The 6,175-nt window shown below is 32.3% G+C and overlaps 1 long non-coding RNA gene across 1 annotated transcript; it reads left to right on the top strand.

Annotated features, from left to right (window-relative positions):
* Window positions 1–3,327: 3,327 nt before the first annotated feature.
* LOC111400025 lies at window positions 3,328–5,882 on the top strand. Its single transcript, XR_002703818.1, has 8 exons — window positions 3,328–3,402; window positions 3,491–3,843; window positions 3,946–4,159; window positions 4,236–4,359; window positions 4,462–4,566; window positions 4,658–4,918; window positions 5,008–5,464; window positions 5,629–5,882. It is a non-coding gene; the product is annotated as an uncharacterized LOC111400025 (long non-coding RNA).
* The last annotated feature ends 293 nt before the right edge of the window (window positions 5,883–6,175 follow it).

The raw sequence follows: 6,175 nt of genomic DNA, 5'->3' as shown, positions 1-6,175 counted from the left end.
GGTTAGGGACGTGAAGGTCTCCCCTCATCCAGCTCTCTGGTTCTTCTACCCACAGTCGAAGCAGCAACCTCAGCCGTAGTGCAAAGCAGCCCAGCTCTCGTAAGTATTCCTTTACTTCAATTAGAAATCTACCCATTGGAACACACGCACACTGTTTGCTCGTGAGTCCCAAACTCTACATTTTTACTCGATTTGAGCTTCACAAAACTTAATTAAATTTATTTCCTTTTATTTTTTCAATTTTGATCGTTTAACTTTTTTGTTGCAGTTAATTACTTATGCATTTCGAAGAGGCCGCATTTCTGACGATTTTTACAGATTATCAATTTTTCTGAAATCTTCTGCTCAATCCACTCTGCCTATTCTTTGGATCTCAGGTACTCTCACGTAGAGAAATATTTCTTAATCTATCATTTTGTCGTATAAATTCTGTGTATCTATCATGTTCTCTGTTGATTTAGTTTGCTAGAATATGGCTTGACTGCAATGAGATAGCAATCAGTAAGTGCTGTGGTGTAATTGAACTGCAATAAAATCATCAATAGTGCCCTTACAGATAATAAAATTAGGAAATTGAACTGGACTTGTGGTGTAATTGAACTAGCTGATGGTGGCACTCGATGTTTGCTAGTACGGGGATTTATTTGTTGTCCAGTTCATATGATATGCAGTCTGTGTTCATATTATATGTTCAAAAGTATTTTCTATATGCTGCCTCGTTTGTATATTTAGTAGTGCAAAAAATGTCCACTTAATTGAAGAAGTGATGAAGTGCATAATCGCAAGGCAAAATAATGGTTTTGGATTTCATGATAACTTTGGGTTTGTTCATTTTTGACGAATTGCTAGTCTAATTCGATTGGAATCGAGCCAATTTTGGGCAAAACCCATCATTTAGGCCCTTATTTAAGCGTTTTTGCTATTTATAGTAATTTTTATTTTTGCAATATCTCTTTCCATAAAATTCGGATTTGTATTCCGTTTGTTGGAAGATGATCCTGAAGACAAGGATTTTTCATCTTAGTAGTTATCTCATATTTTTCTATTTTTGGAAAAATATCTTTTTTTCGAATTTTGCTAGGTCTTTTTTTTTCCTTTCTATTTTAAGGCGTTGTAAGCCCTTTGATATCTAAGATGGTTGGATGTCTAAGTTTTCTTTAATTGGATGTCTAAGCTTTATGATCACTATATGCTTAGGCACTGTAGTTTAATTAAGTTTACGTATAATTTTTGAAGCATAAATTGTTTCTTTATATGTTTTCACATACTATTCATGCAATTTAACCCTCCCAGTTACTCATATCATTGTAATAAGAGTCATCACTTACCATGTTAAATTCTTTGAGAATTGTGCGTTAAAGCTTTACAAATTTGATATACCAACGTTAGGGGTTCAACCCTTATTTCCTTTTTTGACAATTTCAGACACTATGCGAGTTTTCATTGATTGCTATGCTATGTATTCTTAGTTATATTTGATGAAATAAAATTCTAATATTGAATAAATCTTTGATCTTCTCAAGTCTCTTGTTGAAAAATATTTTTTAAACTTCAGTTAAAACTTTTATTTTGGTTGAGGAGTAGACTATTAAGGGTTAGTCCTACACTAGTTAACATGACAGTCACCTTATATTGCTACTACACATTCAATTGGTCGGTATTGCTTAAAGATGCTGCCCTTCCATTGTGGAAACAATTTTTAGTCTATTTTGTCAATTATCCCCATATTTAATTTATTTGTGGTTAAAGCTACAATGTCATGATGTATTTAATAAGTTGCCTTTGCACTCCCATTTATCCTAGCCTCTCGTATCATGGCTTATTGGTAATATCAATAAGTTCATGTTCAACTCAAAATGAAGATTCCTGATAATATCAAAAACCTTATTGCCCTACTACCGCATAGCTTCCTCAATAACTTTTACCTCGCGAACTTTCACCTTGGAAAGGCTAGACTCTACAATAGCCAATTTTATTTCATTACTCTCCAATTGATTGCAAATCAAAGTCATTTCATTCTTTTCATTGTAGATGTCCTTAGAAGTAACATATTGCTTGGTCTTCACCAATTGGATCTCCTATTAGATAAGTAAAATTTCGCATAGGCTGCTTAGCTTTTCTTATCCAGCTTAAACTCCTTGGATATTTTTCCTAACATCGGCCACAAGGAAAGCCTTCCTTGTAGTAAAGACTTCAATACCTTCTCATCTCCTTGTATTTGGCCTTCTCCTTCTCGGCTTCTTCCAATCTTTTCTGCGGGTAATCACTATAACACCACATGCTTGCTTTCATATCTATCTAGATTATTATTAGTGTTAAATTTATTTCTTAAATTAGTATAATTGTATTCATTGTGACAAATTATTTTGTTTTTACAATGAAATATGTTCTAGACGTCCTAAAACATCGGTGTGCCTATTAACCTACGTTTAATATGATTAAATTATATAATAAATTGGTTTTATTATGTGATTTTAACTCGTCTTGTTTTTGTATTGAATTTAGATGTATTTCCTCTTTTCAATAAGTGCATTTTTGAGTAATTTAATAATATAAAAATAATATTTGTAACAACAAAATGGGTTTTAAATCAATAAAATAATTAAAGGATTCAAATAAGTTAATAAGATAAGTAAGGAGTGTTAAAATTTATTTCCATACATTATGCCAATTATTTGTCATTAAGTTAGAAAATAAGACTTTACCTATTTTCTTCACCGCTTTACATGTTAAAGTCGGCTCCATCATAGTCATGAATGAATTGGCATTTTGAATTCTAGAAAATGATAATGACGGTAAGGTATGGAATTTTAATCATTAATTTACTCAATTGTTTAATTTTGAATTCAAAAGCAATCATGATATTTTATTTGATTAGTATTAAAATAATGTTTCTATTTCATTTTATATATGAAATGAGTGTGCCATTGGCTGAGTAAATATATGTTGTACGTATATGTATAGATGAGCGTGCACATTATATGTGCCAATATATGTATATGCCTGCACGTATATGTGTGCGCTTATTTAATAGAAATATAAGCTGTAGGTATTATTATGTATATGTGTGTATATACTATATATAGGCGTGGGTGTGATTAACATATGTATATATGTATGCTTTGTATATATATGTGTCTATGAGTGATTTCAACTTCAAAATTTGTAGGAAAGTCAATCTTATTTACACGTAGCTTCTTCTTTTTTTTTCTTTTATACAACGACAATAATAAATTGATATTTGTCAACAAGAGAATAATGACACATGTTTTAAATTGATATTTGTAGATCAATTGCTTTTGGTAAATCTTTCTCTTTTTGTTTGTAGATTTTTGTATTCTTGAAGTCATTTGTGTCGAACCAGTTGACAGTAATATACGTTATACGATGGATGCAGCTCAGGTCAGTGTGTTTTTTTATAATTCTTGAGATATTTGTCAACAAGAGAATAATTATAGCCATGTCATAATTTTATGTTTCATTCTTTAAGTCAATGAAGCAAGCTTTGAAGAGTTCAAAACGTCGAAAAGCTGCAATTGTCGTTGCAATTCAAGAGATCAATAAAAGACTAAGACTTTCAAGTGAACCAGAAAATACTGTATCAACTCCAATTACTAATGAACAAAAAGAAAAGAGGTCCAACCCAAGTGAAAGCAGTTCCTGAAAATAGGAATCATGAGATGGAGCTTGAATTTAATGAATTTGGGCAAGTAGTTGGCACTAACTCTGATAAATTTGCTAACATGGTTGGAGCCATTGTACGAGAGTATGTGCGTATTGTAATTAAGGATTGGCAGTCAGTAGGTGACACTAAAAAAAATGGAACTTTGGACTTTCAGACAGGTACGTTGATAAATACAATAACTTTAATTTCTTGTACTATTTATTACATCTATTTCCTTCCTAACATCATTTCTTATATCTGTGCACAAAAATATAACAAAGGTTCAATGTGAGTGATTTCCATCAAAAAATGACATTTCAGCAAATGGGAAAGTATTGGAGGACATACAAATCAAGATTGAGAAAAGAAATCAGAATTCAAGCGACATCATTTGTGAATAGAACACGCAGTATTTCCCTTCTTAGACCGAAGAATGTAAACTCCGAATAAGCATGGAAGAAGTTTGTAGAAGATACTCTTTCTACTGACTTTCAAGTAAGTTGTTTTTTGATTCCCTTGAGTTTAAAATTTAGTTGATTGTTGTTGTTCAATTTTTATGTTCTCTTAATAGGAAAAAAGTGCCAAGTTCAGTAAAATGAGAACTAATCAGAAGCTTCTACACACTATGGGTCGAAAGTGTTATCAACGTACGGCTCACGATTTGGTGCACATTCAAACTATCTTTACTTGGACGTGTCAGTAACGATTTTCTTATTTATTTTCATTCATTTTAGTTTATATCAAGTTTTTGCGTATGTCCAATATTAGTATATCTAATTACTTGATTTGTATTGTAGAAAAAAAGGTTTCCAGACATGAAAGGATTGAGAACTAGAGTCTGGACTCATGGACATCTGAGAAGGGATGGAAAACCTATAAATGAAGCTGTTGCCGACACTCTAGTATGTGTGTTATATCTGGATTCTGTCAATAATAATTAAACTTATTATGTGTATCACTTGCTAATATAAAAATTAAGTTGCATAAGTGCAGAAAAGGATAGAAGATTGTGCTCAATCTATTTCCGATACACTAGCAGAAGATTCAATTCGAGATGATGCTGTTGCTCGAGTTCTAGGTCCTGAACGTCGTGGAAGAGTAAGGGGACTTGGATTTGGAGTTACACCATCAAAGGTCAATGGACAAATTCAAAGTAATTCTCGAGTGAGAGAACTTGAAAGCCAACTACAAACGCAATCAGAAAGGGTTGGAGCACTAGAAGAAAAAGTTGAAGTACTCCTGAAGTTATCTTAGGTTATGTACTTTATCATTTTATATAATATGATAACATAGCTTTACATAACTACGTATAATAACTTTTTAATTTTTTTATTATTTTACAGATTCAAAATAAGAATGTAGATGACATGAGTTCACGTGCTTTTACTCCTCAGGTTATGTATCTTATATTATTTATTGTTTGTTCAATATAAATTCAGACTATATGGCATACTAATTTTAAAAAGAATATTTTCATTTTATTGTGAATTTGTAGTCCCAACAAGGAAGTGGTATCCAGGGAGGGACTACACATTTGGAAAATTCAAGGTTTCAATTATTGCATTGGTACCGATATAATGAGGAAGAAATCGTAGCAGAAGGGAAGATTGCATCAACCAACCCAAACGCAAAGGTACATCACATGTCACTTGGACGAGATTGTTGGAAGGTTTGGGTTGAGGAAGTGTATATGGGTCATTTGACCTTATATAGACCTACTGATGAATTTTGAGTTCTTAGTGAAACCATGGGAAGTACTGTTGCTTGGCCAAAGAGTAGTGTTAGACTCATTTGACGAAGGTATTTCTTGAATTTTTGCTTATTCAACTGAGCAAAGACTTTTAATGTTGTGTGATAAGCTTATTCTGAACATGATTGACACATTGTTAATGTTGTGTGTATTTGAGTTTCCTAGCATTTTATTAATTAATGTACCTAACCTCTATATTCTTTCCTTATTGCAGTTATATGGAGTCGAGCTGAGTTAAGAGAAGAATTTGAAGTTAAGTTCTCTTATGCATGTGCCTTCTTGGACTTCATTTATGTAAGCAGCTTGCTTCGGGATGGCTTATGGACAATGCTTTAGCTTTCCTATTGTAATTCCTGTAGTTGACTCATTGTATATATTCTTGACATATTTGTTTTTGCTGGTTTGTGTGCTCTCGTTTCTGTATTGGAGTCTTTATTGTGTTTTGAAGAAGTAATTGTACATGTTTTATGTTTATTGTGTATGGATAAAATATTGGTGCTATTGGTGGTTTTTGAGATTTTTGGTTTAAATGTTTTTATGAGATTTTTGTTGATTTTCAGGTTGGTTTAGTCCATATTTCAGAGGAAACTCTGTCAAAATTTTTATAAAAATATATCACAGTAAAGTAAGTCAGGGTTGTCTTGATGGTGGGTACGACATTTAGTTGGTATCTACTATTGGCGCACGACACGTGTCGAGTCCTTTAGGATAATTCAGGATGGATCGTGTCAATTGGTATCACTACTATTAGGGAAGTCTAA

This window comes from Olea europaea, chromosome 9 (genome assembly GCF_002742605.1).
Source record: "Olea europaea var. sylvestris chromosome 9, O_europaea_v1, whole genome shotgun sequence".
NCBI lineage: Eukaryota > Viridiplantae > Streptophyta > Magnoliopsida > Lamiales > Oleaceae > Olea > Olea europaea.
This window is presented reverse-complemented; position numbering and strand designations above follow the sequence as displayed.